The sequence below is a fragment of the Wolffia australiana genome, chromosome 5, assembly GCF_029677425.1.
Source record: "Wolffia australiana isolate 7733 chromosome 5, ASM2967742v1".
NCBI lineage: Eukaryota > Viridiplantae > Streptophyta > Magnoliopsida > Alismatales > Araceae > Wolffia > Wolffia australiana.
The window spans coordinates 15,035,560-15,053,455 of NC_135839.1; the positions used below are offsets into that span (position 1 = coordinate 15,035,560).

The 17,896-nt window shown below is 41.0% G+C and overlaps 1 long non-coding RNA gene and 1 pseudogene across 2 annotated transcripts; one reads left to right on the forward strand and one right to left on the reverse strand.

Annotated features, from left to right (window-relative positions):
- Positions 1–6,707: 6,707 nt before the first annotated feature.
- LOC144703457 (uncharacterized) lies at positions 6,708–13,474 on the forward strand. 2 transcript variants are annotated; one of them, XR_013581533.1, is made up of 4 exons: positions 6,708–9,753; positions 12,075–12,185; positions 12,763–12,795; positions 13,299–13,474. It is a non-coding gene; the product is annotated as an uncharacterized LOC144703457 (long non-coding RNA). The 2 variants fall into 2 exon arrangements; XR_013581532.1 differs by lacking the exon at positions 6,708–9,753 and having other exon boundaries at positions 9,770–12,185.
- A 2,599-nt stretch (positions 13,475–16,073) lies between these two features.
- LOC144703459 (delta(8)-fatty-acid desaturase pseudogene) lies at positions 16,074–17,651 on the reverse strand (annotated as a pseudogene).
- Between the last annotated feature and the right edge of the window lie 245 nt (positions 17,652–17,896).

Genomic DNA, 17,896 nt, shown 5'->3' on the forward strand with positions numbered 1-17,896 from the left:
TTGTCTCTTTCCTGACACCATAGTTAACATGATTAAGGTTTATAATCGTAGTTGCACTCTCATTTTACTCTCTTTTCTTGTCTCTCCATCCTCGCCACTGTACCACTCCCATTCCAATCACTATCGTTGTTCATACCATCGTCCATCATCATGTCCGTCACGTGCACTTACTCTTTTATTTAAGTTAAATTAACTTATAACTTACGTACTTTTGATCAATACCACTAGTTCACGTCCTTGAATCTTGTTTTCGTCAATCCTCTTATCGATCATCACTAGTATAAGAAATCAATTCCTTAATCACCGTTTAATGTGCAGATGATACATACTCATCATTAACTAAGTATTCTTAAGTACATTTAATATAGTTTTTATTTAAAAATCTCAATTACCAAAGACAAATTAAAAACCCTAAAATTGAAATCATCCATTTGCGTCATTTTTGGGGAACGGTAGCCATTAAGGATTTAATTTCTTTTATTTTGGTGATTTTCTCTCTATAACTAATAGTGATCAAAATGGTGCAATCAGCTCCTCGAGACCGATGAAGATGGGAAGAAAAGGTACAACTCTCATCTTAAAAGCTCTATAATCTTTACAAGTTATAAGGATATATCTTATCATGAACGGTAGAATAATCAAAACAACATAATGAGAATGAAAGTGAAGGAGATAAAGGAGAGGCTTTGAATAATCAAAACAACCTTGAGAATTGTGTTATTAATGAAGGACATAGACGGCGTAGATTAAACAAATTTTCTGCTCCTTTAGGATACGAACCTCTTATTAAGATTAATGCACCTACCGACAAAAGTTCAATTTTTAAAATTGATCGTCATATGATTTTATGGCTCCCTAATTCCATGGTTTATCTCAAGAAGATCTGTATAAGCATTTGGAAGAATATACTTTGATTTGTCAAACATTTCACTTCCATAATGTTACGAATGAGGTTATTAAAATGCGGTTATTTCCTTTCAATATTAGAGATAAAGCTAGAAGTTGGTTTACATCTCTATCTCTGAATTTTGATTCATGGAAAGAGATGGAAATCACATTCTTAAAAAAAATCTACTCCGTTGGAAAAATGTATTCATATCGACGAGCGATAAGAGAATTTGCTCAATGGCCCGACGAATCCTTAGGAAAAGCATGAGAAAGGTTAAAAGAATTAACTCGAAAATGTCCACACCATGGCATAGAAGAATGTGAGATAGTCCAAACATTTTATGCAAGATTATGAGATCAAGATCAGAAGATGATCGACGCAGCTAGTGGAGGTACAATTATGCATAAATATTTAGATGAAGCACTAGGCATTTTAGAAACACTAGCAGAAAATGATGCATATTACTCTGCTCTTAATTGTAATGGGAGAAATGAAAATCCTAAGAGGGGAGGGATGATTTACATTACATCCTAAGAGAGGAGGGATGTGATGTGAATGTCATTGAACCCGATTTACGAAATTGAGCAGTTAGTAAAACCTGTTTCTGATATAACTACATGAATTGATAGTTGAAAATCACCTAATTCCTCTCATTCTTCTCAAATGGATTCTTCACTTTGCCCTCATTTCTCTAGTGCTGATCATGTAAAAATATATTGTCCAATATGAGCAAATCATGGCTATTGATCGGTCCAAGATGAGTAGACCTATAGCTCAAAATTTTTAGAACCCTAGAGATTGTGGCTATCTGAAGAATAACATGCCAAGAAACACATATCGAAATCCTATTCCTTTTCAACAAGAACAGAGAAATTTCTATCCAAGGCCTAATCACAGTACTTTTCACCAAACTACTAATCCTTCGTATGATGAGCTCTACAGGAATGTGCAGGAGAGACAAGATAAAATGGAGCAGATGCAAGTTCAAATGATCGGAATACGACAAGAATTCAAGAAGGAAATGGAGCAAAAGAGAGAAGAAAATAACTCAAGAACCGACATCAAAGAAAAAGATAAAATGGACGAGAATGGATTCCCTATCCATGAAACAGGTTGACTCCCAACTCAATCCCAAATTAATCCTAGGAATTTACATTTTATCGAAAGTCATGATTCATCTTTGCACGAAACCATGCATGCAATTTCTAAATTAAGAAATGGGAAATTTTTGCTGAATGTTTCTGAAGTTCAAAGAGAAGAAGTAGAAATATCTCAGGAAGATACTGATGATTCTACCAAGATAGGGCCGAATCCAATAGGTTATGCTCCACCCATTCCTTTCCCTGATGCTCTAAAAACTCTAGAGTTAAACCAAACCCTCATGATTAAAAAAGGCTTCTAGAGATTTTTAAACAAGTAACTATCAATATTCCCTTGACTGAAGTAATCCCTTCTTATGCAAATTTTTTTGAAAAATATATGCACACCTAGCCAAAAGCGTAAGAGAATTAAATTATCCAAAAATGTTAGTTCTATTTTGAAAAATCATCCAGAAAAATGTAGGGATCCAGGAGGCCCCCTAATCAAGTGCGAGATAGGAGGCATGATTTTTCTAAATCATTACTTGATTCAGGAGCTAGTGTCAATATTTTGCCAAAAGCCTTATAAGATAGATTAAAATTTGGGGAATTAAAACCGAATTATGTAGAGTTACAATTAGCAGATGGTTCTATTAGGCAGCCATATGGAAAATAGAACAATGTTATTTTCCGGTTGATTTCATTATCATCAATATGAAGGTGACCGATGATATTAGAAATGCTCCTCTCATTTTAGGAAGACCCTTCTTGGCCACAGCTAGGGCAAACATGGATTGGGAAAAGAGAATCTTAAATTTGGTAAAGAAAAAATGGAGATTAACATATCTAAGTTAATGAAATATCCATAAAAATCATCTGAAGAATTATGTTTTCTCAATGTTTTTGAGCATACTGATTACAACTCTTTATATGAATCTCCTCAAGAAATTTCAGACTCTTCAATTGTTGATATAGATATATGCTCTCTTGATGTAAATATTAATTTAAAACCGTTGCCATCAACTTTAAAGTATGCATTTCTAGGGGATTTTCCAGTTATCATTTCATCATCTTTATCTTTGAAACAAGAGAAATAATTACTCGACATGCTTAGAAAATATAAATCTGCCATTGCATGGTCTATTTATGTTATCAAAGGCATTAATGCATCTACATGTGTTCATAGAAGTTTTGCAGAGGATTATTAATATGGTTAGAAAAGAGATATTAATATGGTTAGAAGATCGATTTGTTTAGTCCATTTCTGATAGCCCTTGGGTAAGTCCTGTGCATGTAGTCCCTAAGAAAACAGGAATCGCTATGGCTCAAAATGATAAAGGGAAAGAAATTCAAACTAGACTGCCAGCTAGGTGGAGGATATGCATTGATTATAAGAAGCTTAATGTAGTCACAAAGAAAGATCATTATCCACAACCATTTATGGATGATCAACCTAAAAAAATTTGCAGGACAAACTATTTTTATTTCTGAGATGGATATTCAGGATACAACCACGTAATAATTTACCCTCATGATCAAGAAAAGACTACTTTTACTTGTGATGGCAGACGTCACCAATGGTGTCGTCCGACAAGTAATTTCCTAATGGAATGTAACTACTTGAATGCAGATGACCTAGGTGGAGTGTACGTGCAGGTCTGACTTGTGGGAATTTCCCGAGTTCCAAGCTCCGAGGCAGGTGACCGGTGGCAGTGACGGTGATGTTCTAACCTTCGTCGGAATGACGACGGCGACTATAGTGCCGAACAGAATAATTCCGTAGATGCTTGCACGTAACGGACGGGCTCGGCCTGTGCCTAGGGAAACACTCAATTTTTAGCTGTGTCAATGTAATCTCTCACCTAAACTAACCCGAGCGTGGTGGAGCTTAGTCAAAAATATACTGAAGAAAGTAATGTAACGGACGAGCAAGAGACGACGTACCTCGTTGGTGGCATCGCTCGTCAACGGAATCTTCGTCGGTGTGAGTGTTAGTGCGAGCTGATGCAGTAGGAGACATGTCGTATTCTGGTACGACTGGGCTCGACTGACGGTGATGACACTGTGCAGGAGTGTGATACTGAGGTGACAAGGAGGGAAGTAAGGGTGAGAGTCATAGAGTCGACATAGTACGGGTGATCGATCAAGGGTCAACGGTACGTCCATGTTGGCGGATCGACGCAGCCAGAGTAGTTGGATGATGTTCATCATCACAGAAACTATGACGGTGTTGCCAATGACAGTTATCGACGATCGCGGACAGGAGCTTCGAAGGTGTGACAGATGGTGCTAGCGACAACAAGATTACTAGGCACTTGGGTGCGTCCATTGTTAGAATCATCAACTGGCGCCAACCTCAGTGTACACGTCTATCACACGAGGTGCAAGCAGACAAGAAGAAATCTGTTGATTTTCAAACAATCGTGCAAAGAGATGAGCGCAACGTCCCAGCATCCAAGACTCTGTGTTAGTCGCTTTCATGGCTTGACCGTCGAGGACAATGTCTGACAATGGCGCACTTGAATTCCACATTCACTCTGGCGGTAGGCGTGGAATGATGGGAATGTCAATTCAGGGCTTTGTTGACAGTCTAGTTCCATAGTCAGTGGAAGGGACACAAGAATCCGTCACTCGGGCCATCGACTAACGATGGGCACCAGAAGAGACTGGGCAGTCGGCGCTGTGATCAAAGTGCGTTGGTAATAGTGCGAGGGATTTTCACTATCCCATGCATTGTTCGCGATGACGAAACGCATCTAGAAGGCGACGCTAGTGGTTGCAGCCTCCACTCAACCACAACACAGTGAGCGGGTTGACCGACCAGCGAGTCTGGATGATCTGTAGACCGTGGGAGGGTGAAAGGTGGATCTGATGGCAAAGACAGCCTGTATATCCGGTGGCCGTGGACGCGCAGAGGGGTGGAAGTCACGCGCGACGACGGTCTGTATCTCGGCGACCGCAGGGCGGAAAGACGCGGGAAAATCTCACATCGTTGATGGCTTGTATTCCTCTCGCTTCTTTATCAATCTTTCTTCTCCCATTCCACTTTGTATTTTCTTCCATTTCCCTCTCTTCTCCCTCTTCTTTCCTCCTTCCTCTCCTTTCTTCCTCTTCTTTGTGAGATCCAGGCGTGAGTAAGTGCCAACAAAATATTCCAGATCTGATTTGGTATGGTGCCCATCATGGCCTTATATATGGCTATGATGGGCCCCTTTAAAAAGAGTCCAATAAGGGGCCCAACAAGGGGGACCCCTTTTTTAAAACACAAATAAAATGCACTATGGAAATTTAAACGACGCGATGACATGGACGATATGGATGCGCCACAACGAACACAACACGACATGACAAACTGACACAATGAAAATGAAAACACAAGCACGGAAAAATGAAAAATAAAGCAAACACAAACCGGCGAGAAATTCAAACGATCGATGGCGCGGTCGTGCTTTTCACCTGGGGTGTCATATCCGGATGTCTTCACCATTGCCTTGGCATGCCGGTCGTGCTGAGCGCAAGCCGGCGGGTCGTCAATGGTTATGATGACGGCTCCGATGATGTCTCTGATGGGGTAAGTGAGCACTCCATCAACTTGCCTTTTTGGTAATTTTGCATTTAGAAGGATGCCATTTGGACTATGTAACGCACAAGCTACATTTCAAAGATGAATGATGGCTTTATTTTCAGATTTAGTAGGAGACTGTCTAGAGATTTTTATGGATGATTTCTCTGTTTTTGGACAAAATTTTAGCACATGTACTGATGTAACACGACGTACTCGGGTCGTCGCGTTGCACCACTGGGTAGCTACGATGAGCGAATTGCTATGTAGTTGACGTGCAAGAAATTTTAAATGGGGGAAAACGGAACGAGAAAATCTCAGTGACCAACTAATACGGGCCCGAGGGACCAGCTCAAAATCCGACTGAGTGGGGGGACGTGTCACCGCCCGGTGGCGTCCGTACCGTCATCGTTAACAGGCCAACCCAAAGCCGTCAAAGGCATGCCTTAACTCAAGAAGGTGGCTGCCCTATATTGTCATCATGGAATCTCTCAAGGTAGAAGAGCAGACAAAGACTAGCACTGAGCGAGGTAACAATACTGCGAAAGATAAGAGAGTTGGGAGGAAGAAGGGAGTTGATAACATCCAAATAGAAGCTAAAATAAGTGCACATTTCATCATATTTTTGGGATTTTCATGCATAGAACATTAGTTTTTCAAGCATGTCATCATGATTCTAGGTTAAAATAATAAACTTCTTGAATTTCAACATAAATAATAACTTTAATCAATATTTAGGTCAATTTACACATTTAAATGATTTACAATGATGATTGGAACAATTTAAATGATTGTAATTGACCTAGTTCTATAAATAAAAAGAAGCTAAAAATTAAAGTCTTTTATAAATGAATAATTAGTTTTTATCATGCATATAGAAATGATTTTTACAATTTACTGTATGTGTTCTTTTAATAAAAAATATAAATAAATCTTTTTTTATTAAAACCGGCCCTTAGTGGGCCGGTTTGAGTACTAATTTCTTCTTTTAACACCCGCAGAACGCACGGAATAACGCACCGCACGCAGCGGGGCGTCGGCGAATCAGAATGCCGATTAGTGCCTTTGGTGCGCGACACGCACGCACGTGATTTCGTGCGTGTCGCGCACGAGTGAAAGATACGCGAAGGCTTTAAGAGCCAATCGCGTCGCGTTGTACGCTCAGCGTACAACGCAAAAATGATGAAAATGCGAACGGAATCGGAAGAGCTGTTCTTCCGATTCCGCGGCGATAAAAGGCCAGAAAACGAATTTTCTGACTCGTTCTTGATTTTTAAAGCTCAAGGAAGGATCCCCTAGCCTCCTTGAGGTCTCAAGGATCACCCAAGAAGAGTTTGAAGCTCGATTCGTGGACGAAATTCGCAGATCCGTCGCCGCAAATTTCCGGAATTTCAAGCCAAAATCGGAGGAAAATATTCGGCGTTCGTTGCTCGAAGCTCGCCTGGATCGATTCTCTGCTCTTTCTGGTACCTCTAGGTTTATCCGTGTTTGATTTTTGCACCTTACTTCATACTTAGTTTTCTGAAATTTGCATTTTCCTTCACGTTCACCGTTCTTTTTTTATTTCCGATTTTAGTCGTTTAATTTCATAGATTTTAGTTCGTTTTTTAAATCATTGCCTTAGTTGATTATAAAATTCCGATCTCGAACCTATCTGTCCATTGAATCGCAAACAAAAAAAGAAAAAAAAAGTCGTGAATAGAATTCACGACACCGTTCTCCTTGAATAAGCAAATCGTGACTTGTGTTCACGATTTGCTATTTGAGGATATATACACAATTTCAAATGAATAAAGATAAAATAAAAATATAATAAAAATGCTCTTAAAATAGCATAAGATTTGGTTTACTGATTCTTTAGAAATAGTCAAACGCCCTTTGAAAAATAAAACAAATTAAAGAAATAAAGAAAAAAAAACATAGAGTTACATCCATTTAGAAATCGATTTCAAAGTAAAAAGAACAAAAATATATATATAATTCAAAATCAATAAATATTTGAAATCAACTATAAAGATAAACTTAAGTGATTTTATATCTTTCTTATTTAATAACAGAGAATCATTAAAATTACTTAAGTTCAAATGGATAAAATGTTTGTTAAAATTTACAAGTATTAGCATTTAAATAAGAAAACAAAACATCATTTCACTTAGGTTTAAAATTGAAAACCTTAATCAGAAAGAAAACTGAATATTTCCTATCGCCTCCCTAGGGTTCGACCCCTTACTCAATTCATTAAGGGATATATAAATTTAGTGATTAAGCTTAAAAAAAACCCCTAAATAACAACATATATAAACGTAATTTTCGAGCTTATCAGGAGTGACCCGTGGGGACTGGCGACAGCCTGATCCTCGAGCAGTGGAGCAAGATCAAAGGAAGAATTGAGAAGTCATCGTTGTGGAGTCCCGTGGGTCCTTGACCGTGTGACCAATTCAACCACCCTGGTAGGAGGAGGTGATAACCGTTTTGACACCCAGGGGTGCTGTCACCGGTTGGCGTCACTCAACGGGTGTGATCAGGTGCCGAGAACGTCATGGCTGGGGTAGGGGGGGAGTCGATTTAAGCGCTCCCCGCGTCCCGAGCTTTGATCTGGCCGCAGACTCAGACTGATAATACCCAAGGATGATGGAAGATGGCAGCACTCTGTCACTACAGTGTTGCGTTCACACTGTCGGATTGTTGGCACGACCAGTAGTTGTTCCCGCGGCGATGGGAGTCGTAGACGATCGATCCGGTAGGGGCTTCCAACAGGCCATGGTCGTCGAGCACCAGGGTCGCTAAGAGCAGACGTCCACGGGTGCAAGAACGAAATGTGGAGTCTTATCATTGACACGCCCCCACTGGTCAGCGGAGTATGCTGTCGCGTGGTCAACCACCGGGGACGCGGGAGAAGGGGTCAGTGAGCGATGCCTGGAGGACGACGTCCCCGCGGGAAGAGTCTACAGCACGCGGGGAACTGCAGGGTGGGTCGTCGAAGAGGTGACGATCGGAAGGCGACGACGTTCGGGACTTTTGCAACGGTCCAAGCAGAGAACGGCCAAGGTTACCAATCCAATCCAGCGGAGAATGAAACAGTGATGTAGAAGATCTGGTGTCAGAACGGCTCTGCAATGGCACCAAGTTTCCAAGGTTCTTCTTTCTGCCTCCCACCAAACGTAGGGAAAAGGGGTACCAGAGAGATCTTAGAGGAGGACGGAACACTAACTCTCTACGAGAAACAAATCATATGACAAAAACAACATTCTTTTCTCTCCCCCCCTCCTTTTTATAGGGAACGAAGAGAGGGGGGGGTCAAATTGCCCTAATGGGCTCCCAAAGGGGGAAAGGGCCTAGTGGGCTAACCCCTCCCCCCTAAAGGGCGCTTCAAGAGAGAGGAAACAGTGCATTGTCTCCCCCCCCCCTTCAGTGGTACAAAAAAAGGAAAACAAAAAGGTACAAAACACGACTTCATGGGGGAGGCCCGTCCACGCGGAGGTGAGGACCTCCCTACAATTCACTATGACAAAATAGACTGGTGAAACAAAAAGAACCTCCGTAATCCCATGGAGGATCTTGGTGATGGCATTAAAACAACATGAATAGGGGATAAAACAACACGACGCAGATGCGAATTAAATCCTGGTAGTGGAAGTTTGGTTTCTTCACTTCCGCTCGGGCTCCATGCTGTGGTTGACGACGAGCTAGGGAAGGCTGGATGTGGTGGTCCTCCATCATGTTTGACTAATTTAGCAAATGTTTTGCAGATTTGCATGGAGAGATGGCTAGTACTCTGTTGGGAAAAGTCCCACTTCATGGTCCAAGAGGGAATAGTACTAGGACACATGGTCAGCAGCCGTGGGATAGAGGTGAACAATGCCAAAGTGGAGGTGATTCGGAACCTTCCACTTCCCACCAACACAAAGGAACTTAGAGGGTTCCTCGGCCACGCAGGCTTCTATAGACTGTTCATTAAAGACTTTGCTAAATTATCAAAACCGTTGACTAACTTGTTGGCTAAAGATGTGAACTTCATAATTGACGATGCAGGGAAGCACGCTTTTTTGCAGTTAAAGGAGGCTCTAGTGAAAGCACTAGTACTGCAAACTCCAAATTGGAACTACCCATTTGAACTTATGTGTGATGGTTTCAATTTTACAGTAGGAGAAGTGCTTGGTCAACGAATTGACAAGAAGCCCGTGGACATCTACTATGGTAGCAAAATTTTAGGAGACACCCAGGTACATAACACTACAACTGAAAAAGAATTGCTAGCGATTGTGTTTGCATTAAATAAATTCAGATCTTACTTATTAGGAAGTAAAATAGTAGTATTTTCTGATCATGCAGCTATTAGATATTTAATAAATAAAAAAGAGGCAAAACCTAGGTTGATTAGGTGGATATTATTAATGCAAGAATTTGACCTAGAGATTAAGGATAAACAAGGATCTGGAAATTATGTAGTTGATCATTTATCCCGATTGCATATTAGTGACCCAATCCCTATTGTTGAAAATTTCCCTAATGAGCATATCCTTAAGATTAGCACTAGAAAAGTCACATGGTTTGCACACATTGTTAAATATTTAGCTTCAGGTAAAACCCTAGAGGATTGGTCTGAACAAGAAAAGAAGAAATTTATGGGAGAAGTCCAATACTATTTTTGGGAAGATCCTGAATTATTTCAGTTAGGCGCTGATCAAATCTTGAGGAGGTGTGTTCCCGAAGACAAACATAGGAATATCCTAGAGTTATGTCATTCATCTTTTTGTGGGGGACATTTTGCATAAAAAATAGGGCTTCAAAAATTCTTCATTGCGATTTTTTTTTCCCTATGTTATTTTGAGATTCATAAGAATTTTGGAATTTTTTTTTAAATGCCATCCATGATCAATCTAAGAAAGAATGATGCCATGCCACTAAAATTGATTACAGAAATAGAGATCTTTGATTTATGGGATATATATTTTATGGGGCCTTTTTTACCATCCTTTGGACATGAATATATATTGATGGCGGTGGATTATGTGTCTAAGTGGGTTGAGGCAATACCCACTAGGAAAAATGATCGTAAGGTAGTATTGAAAAATTCTCCAATGCGGTTTTTTTTTGTCTATGTTATTTCGAGATTCATACAAATTTTATAAAAATTGTTTAGAATGCTAATCCATGATCAATCTAAGAAAAAATGATCAGCATCCATCTTTGTCTCTGGTAATGGATGATGGTACTATATGTCAGTCTTGGGTATCATTTTCTGATATCCAACATGATCTACTGATATCATGTTATCATGATTTACATAGTTTTTATAATTTAGAAAAAAATAACTTTATCATAAATAATTTTGTATGATTAATATTAATTTAAAATATTAATATGTTACTTTAAAATATAAGAATTAAAGTAATTTGACTAATTTTGGGCCAAAAAATGCCAAACCCAAGATAAGTCAACTACCAAAGTCAATGTCAGCAGGTTGACTCACATACTCGAGCCAGAAATTTATTTCAGTCAAACAGAGTGCAAGTTTTTGGTCACTTAAATGTACTGACTCATGAGTTTTACAAGTGTGTTATTTTGTTCCATATGGAACAATGCATCACTAAAGAAATAAACATGAGGGCTATCTCCAGATATCTGATATCAGTACAATATTCAATAATCCACTAGATCTGTTGGACTTATGATGAATGACGGTTTTGGACACACGGTACACTTCAGTTTGTCAGATTCATCATCCGTCCAAATTTTGTTATTGTCACAACTCTGTCATCAGTCTTGTTCCGTTGTTCGTCTGTTACAGACAACGAAATGGATAACAGATGAATTGCTGACGAAGTAGACTGAGAGGGTGGAGGGAGAGATAGTGAGAGGGAGGGAGGAAGGGAGAGAGGGAGAGAGGGGAGGGAAGAGTGAGTGATAGAGAGAGAGAGGAAGAGTGAGTGATAGAGAGAGAGGGAGAGGGAGAAGTAGAGAGCCATCGAGAGGGAGAGAGAGGGAGAGGAAAATGTAGAGTGAGTGATAGAGGGAGAGGGAGCGGGAGAAGTAGAGAGCCATCGCAAGAGAGAGAGAGAGAGAGAGGAAAAGGTAGAGGGAGTGATCAAGAGAGAGAGGAAGGGGGACTGATTGAGAGAGAGAGAGAGGAAGGAGAGGGAGCAATCCAGAGAGGGAGGAAGAGGGAGTGATCGAGAGAGAGAGAGAGAGAGGGAGGGAGAAGGAGAGGGAGTAGGGAACCACATGTTGGGGACGTGACGCCCTGGACGTGACGAAGCGGATGACGAAACGTGACAGACGGTGACGTGACAAAATTTTCATCGCGTCACTGTCCCATCACGCATCCTAGTATTTTGAGAAAAAACCATCACGTTTGTGACACACATTTCCTCCGTGCAGCGTCCTGCCATGTCCCCATCACCAGATGGCATCACCATCACCAGTGATGTGAAAAACAACCCAAAAAACTTTATTTTTCTATCCCCTGCTCATCGTCTCCCCGACGACCGTTTTTTCCTGACTCCTGACGACGACTCCACCTTGATGACCTTTCTCCTCTCAGCTCTCGCTCCTGACGGTGATGGCTCTCGCTCATTCACTCGTTCGCTCTTGTCGGTGATGACTCTCGCTCTCTCGGTCATGCACGCTCTCTCGGTTGCTCCTGTCGCTCCTGGTGAGTTCTTCCCGACAACCTCATTGATGCCCCAAAGTAGAAATTTCTTGATCGGATTTTCTATTCGGTGTTCAGGTAGTGTTGTATACAGTTTTTTCTGATTATTTTTGTTGTACCATGTCTCCGTTTTATGCTGATCCTTTCTGATTTTTTCATTTTTCTATGAATCGATTTCACTTTCGCAGGATGATCGTATCCCATTGATTTTAATGCTTCAAAATAGAAAACTCTTGAGCGGATTTTCTCTTCAATTTTGAGATAGTGCTCTAAATTTTCCTCTCCAATTTTTTTCCTTATGTTTCATATCTCCTTTTTTTTATGATCCTTTCTTATTTGTTCTATTTCTTAATGAATCTATTTCACTTTCGTAAGATGATTGTATCCCCTTTCTTTTGATGCCTCAAAGTAGAACATTCTTGATCTGATTTTCTCATCTATTTTGAGGTAGTGTTCTTTACTTTCGTCTCCTTTTTTTTTCTTGGCAATCATTAAAACGTGCCACATGCAAGAGGGCTTTTTTTTTCTAGCCAGTTTATTTAATGGATTATTTTATGGTTTCTTCCACATATTTTTACAGGGGTTGGTATAGAGTAGGTGCGAAGTCAAGCAGGTAAATAACTTACTTTTAATTTTCTTTGTAGCAGTACAGACTAATGTCTCAACAGGTGGACAAAGAGTCCACCATCACTAACTGTGATTATATCGTTTGATCACCAAGGTTAACAGAACATTTGAAATCCTTTTTTTTCAATATTGGGCATGCTTTAGTTTCTTTATTAGATTTTTTCTGTTGCTTCCCTGTGGCTTGTGGATAACACACGGCCTTGTAGGCTGATCTGATCTCGTAGAGGACAAATAGAAGAAGAAGAAGACTGAAATATTAAAAAAAAATTAACCTTGTTTCTACCACTATTGCCTGTTGTTTTAATTTTGGTAGAGGTGACAAATGAAATTCAGTTTTTTTTTCTCCATCCCTCCTAACTCACCTACAGTTGTCACCGTTCATATCATATCTTCAGAAGGTTCAGCTTGTTTATTGAATGTTTATTGTTTCTTATTGTTTCTTGTTTATTCAATATTATCTCATTCACTGCTGTGGTTTTCTCAAAACAGATTGAAGGGCAAATGAGATTTTTTGAAGTCAGCACGAGGGAGTTCGGTTGGACGCCAAAATGCATGTTTAATTCTCTACAACTGTCATTGTCATCTCTGATGTATTTTATATTTCCAACAAATCTGATTGTAGTTGGATTCTTTACTTAACAAGATCAGATATTTTTTGAATTGTTGATTGTGTCAAATAACCTAGTTTGCGGAAGATACTGAAGAGTTGACCAACAGGCTTCCACATATAGTGAAGATAATGGTGGATAATAATTCATTTTGCACGTTTTTAAAAAATATAGGGCTTCACTATTATCCAAACATTCCAAAAATTTGTCTTTCCATGGACAAGTGAGTTGAGGGGTAACATAAATGCACTGAAACTGAAATGGCAAATCAAGTCAGTTGTGGTTGGGCTATCAGATTGTAACAGAGGTTCAGGTTACTAGGGAAAATGATGTATGTAATCCAAAAGCAGAAACTTACCACAAAAGATAAGGCAACAAAATATCAATCAAGCATTATAGAGTGAAAAGGGGGGTTCACAATTGTATAAATTAACCATTAGACCAAACACCCCTTTTTATTTTACAGTTCAGATGTATCTAATCTGATATTTTTCTACAAATTTATGTATGTTTAAACTATTAACTCAAAAAAGAAAAAAAGAAAAAAAAAATTCTAACTCGAAAACCAAATATTTTGGTTCAAATTCGGACATATTATCATTTATCAATCACAGAGTGGAAACTAAAAATACTCAACCATTAACTCATATAAAGATATCATTAAAATATTCTGTGATCACAATGATTAGACAACATTTTAAAAAATCATGAATAGTGTAAACTCACTTTTTTTGAATCTGCAAATCCCTTGGGCCATTGGTCAACTCTGGAGGATATGGTTCACATTTATTGGACCAGTGATCAGTAATTGTAACATCAATTAATAAGTAAATAAATAACCCTCTGATATATACATATTCAATCCATTTTGTACATATTCTGGATCGTTGAAAAAATTCTAGCAATCCAACATATGTATTGATGTGAACATACTTACTCAGAAATTTTAAATATATACCTTACAAAATTGGTGAAAATAACCAGATAAAACTCAAATTTAATCTCTTATTAATACATGGCCTCAATCCTTTACTATGGATTCTCCCAAGTTTGAAAATTAATTTAATGTTAATTAATGTGGGAATGGGTTACTGAATTTTTTATGATTTATCTGGAAATTAATTGAATTTTTCAGAATGTGTTCATGGAAGAAATGAATTTTTTAATGGATATACTTATCAGGAACTTAGGAGATTACGATAATTTCAAAAGTAAGAGGTAGTATTGTTAAAATTTCCTATGGTTTTTATCAGAGAAATTTGGTGGACAGAGAATCGGAGGGGTATATCCAATTATTTACAGGCTGTGTCAGTTTGTGCGTGCAAAATAAAACAGGGACTTCTGTGCAAAATGCCAAGAAATCGAAATAGTGACATCACGCGGTGAAATCTCGGCGGTTGGAAAGCTTAAAAATTATTTATTTATTATAGGTATTTTCTGTTTGTTTTAACTTTTTTAAAATCCGTCAAGGCTGTCATCCGTGACGGCCATCCCGTCACGTCACACGTCCAAGGTACCCCATCACCGTCACGTCCCCGTCACAACTGATCTGTCATCTGTCACCATCACCGTCACGGACCCCTAAGTCCGTCACCGTCACCGTCTTCGTCACCGTCAAGGCATCCGTCATGTTTCCTTCACGGTGTTGTGTGATGTGACGGATGACACATGCCGATCCCTCAGAGGGAGCAATAGAGAGAGAGAGAGAGAGAGAGAGAGAGAGAGAGGGAAGGAGAGGGAGCAATTAAGAGAGAGAGAGGGAGGGGGAGAGAGAGAGGGAGAAGGAGAGGGAGCAATTGAGAGAGAGAGAGAGAGGGAGAGGGAGAGGGAGAGAGGGAGAAGGAGGAGTGATAGAGAGAGAGAGGATGAGGGAGTGATCAAGAGAGAGAGAGGGAGAGAGAGCGATCGAGAGAAAAAGAGGGAGGAGAGTGAGCGATAGAGAGAGAGAGGGAGGAAGCGATTGAGAAAGAAATATTTCCATCACCAAACGTCATCGGTCCGTTTTTGTCATCCGTTTCGTCATTTTCACCATCAATCATCCGTCACAGATGACGGATGACTAAATGTTCTTCGCTCCGGACGATGATGTATGACGGATTTTTGGACGGACGGATGACGATCCGTCGTCCATCCTACAGCTCTAATATCCGCCACATCCTGAGGACTACAGTATCCGATATCCACAACGTCCCGAAGACTATGATATCCATCATGTATATCAGTACATGGTATCCGAAACGTCCCTGACTTCATCATGATATCTCAAATTGGACAGCCCAACACTAGGGTCACAGAAGAGGATGAGGTAGAAGATGACAAAGCTGGGGAGTACCGTTTTTCTTTTCCTTCTTTGATTCTTGTCCTCTGTGTTGTGGAGTTATTACCTTTTGATAATTTCCTTACGTAATAAAAATGCATAGAGGATGCTCGATGAAATGACAAGCCGAGTTTTTTATCATCTCTTGCTCTCATCTTGTCCCTCTTATTCTCAATCCGATTTCTATCGGAGTCTGTAGTTACACGGATCATAGACAACCACAGACGGATGCATGCTAGTGCGGAAATAAATGCTCATTACTTCGCAAATCTCCGGATTTATGTTTGACAAAAATGAAATAAGGCAGCTGAATCTGAAGATTGCTACAACACCCAGAAAGAGTGACAACGGAGAATGGATTTAGAAGACAAATTACCATACATTCTCCAAATAGCTCAGAGAGAAAGAGAGAGAGAGAGGGAATTAGGGAAATACAGGTCGATACAAAATAAAGAAGGAAAACGATCTTCTTGATCAGTGGATAATCATCTCACGCTTCAACCATGCGTGTTCATTGCCTCCCAGACCAAGTTCCTGGGCACGGGCTTGCCCAAGTCCCTCGCCTGCAACGCCGCAGCCCTCAACGTTGCGATCGTCCTCACGTTCGCCTCCCAGAAATACGACGTCGAATACGCCAGTTTATGCTTCTTGCAGAGCTCCCTCACCAGCGGAGAGATCTTCCTGAAGTTGCAACGAGGAAGGCGAGGGAAGAGATGGTGCTCCACCTGAAACTGTAATCCGCCATGAAACCAGTCCATCCAAGGAGAGCAGGTGATGTTGAGCGTGCCCATCGTCTGCTTCTCGAACCAGTCGTTGGCGGTAGGCGGCCCAACGTAGACGCTAGAGGAGAAATGGTTCAAGCTGAACTGGGTATGCTGGATTCCCGCGACGGCGAAGTTAGTAAAGATGAACATCACCCTTTCACCCCAGTTGGGCAATTGCGAGACGAGAAGAGTATACCAGACCCAGAACAGCGCAATACCCAGTATTTCCTGGTTTCCATCGCGCACCTTCCTCCCGGCAAGAAGGGCTATAGATCTCGCTTGGAGAACGGCCCGGGAGAAGCACATTACCGGGTAGAAGGTCCAGTGCTGGTAGCTTACGAGCAGCCTAGCAACGGCGTCGAAGTTCATCTCGCTGCCGTCGAAACACGACTTTTGGAAGGCGAACAGCTTAGGGGATATAGCGAAGAGAGGCAGGAGCTGGACATCCGGGTCGAACTCGATGCTGTTGCAGGCGATGTGGTGAGCGTTGTGGTTCCTCTTCCACCACCTAATGCTGACCCCGGCCATGCAGTTTGAGGTCAGAATCTGAGTCAACCGGTTGAACCCAGGCGTGCTCATGGCTCGGTAATGGCCCGAGTCGTGCCCGATCCACCCCGCCTGGGTCCAGACCAAGCCGATGAGCCCCCCCGCCAGTAAATGAACTAAGGTGCTCTCCGACCGGAGCACCCCGTAAACGGCGCCCAAGAAGAACACCACGATGGACACCAACGTGAACATCGCTACGTGACCCTTCTTCTTGAAAAGCCCCTGCTTGGCGAACTCCGCCACCAGGTTACGATAATCTCTCGAGATATCAGAGACTTGGTAGTCAGTGAGCCGGCCGATGAGGAAGCGGTCCAGTTGGGCCCAAGCGGAGCCGGGATGGAAGGCGATGAACGCGTCGGTGACGTCCTGGCCTGCGAGATGCAGAAGGGGAATGTCTCCTCCGGGGTGATCCTTCACCCAGTCCGTCACGTCGTAGACCTTGCCATGTATCGATATCCATAGATCTGACCGCGTGTTGTGGAGGCGGAGTTCTTCCAACGTGATCTGCTTATCCCCGGCCGCCGACGCCATTGTAACAATGTAGTCGTTCCGATAATCTTCTTCACCGCAGCATCCCTCGTTGGCGATAATCTTTTAGGTTGTTTGCTCATCGCGAGTAATTTATAGCTGAACGCAGCTGGACTCTCAAGTATCGATGGATTCCTGACTTTTGGGTCCTACAGATCGGTTGGCAGGAATCGTCCGTCGAGAGCAAGTGGTCAGGATAATGCATGCTGCTGCGATTAGTTTTATGGAAGTAACTCGGGTTTCCTGAAATGTCCTTTCAAGAGAAGATTTTTAAATCATTGTTATCTTACAGCTGGCTGCTTGTTAACACGGAGAAAAATTCAT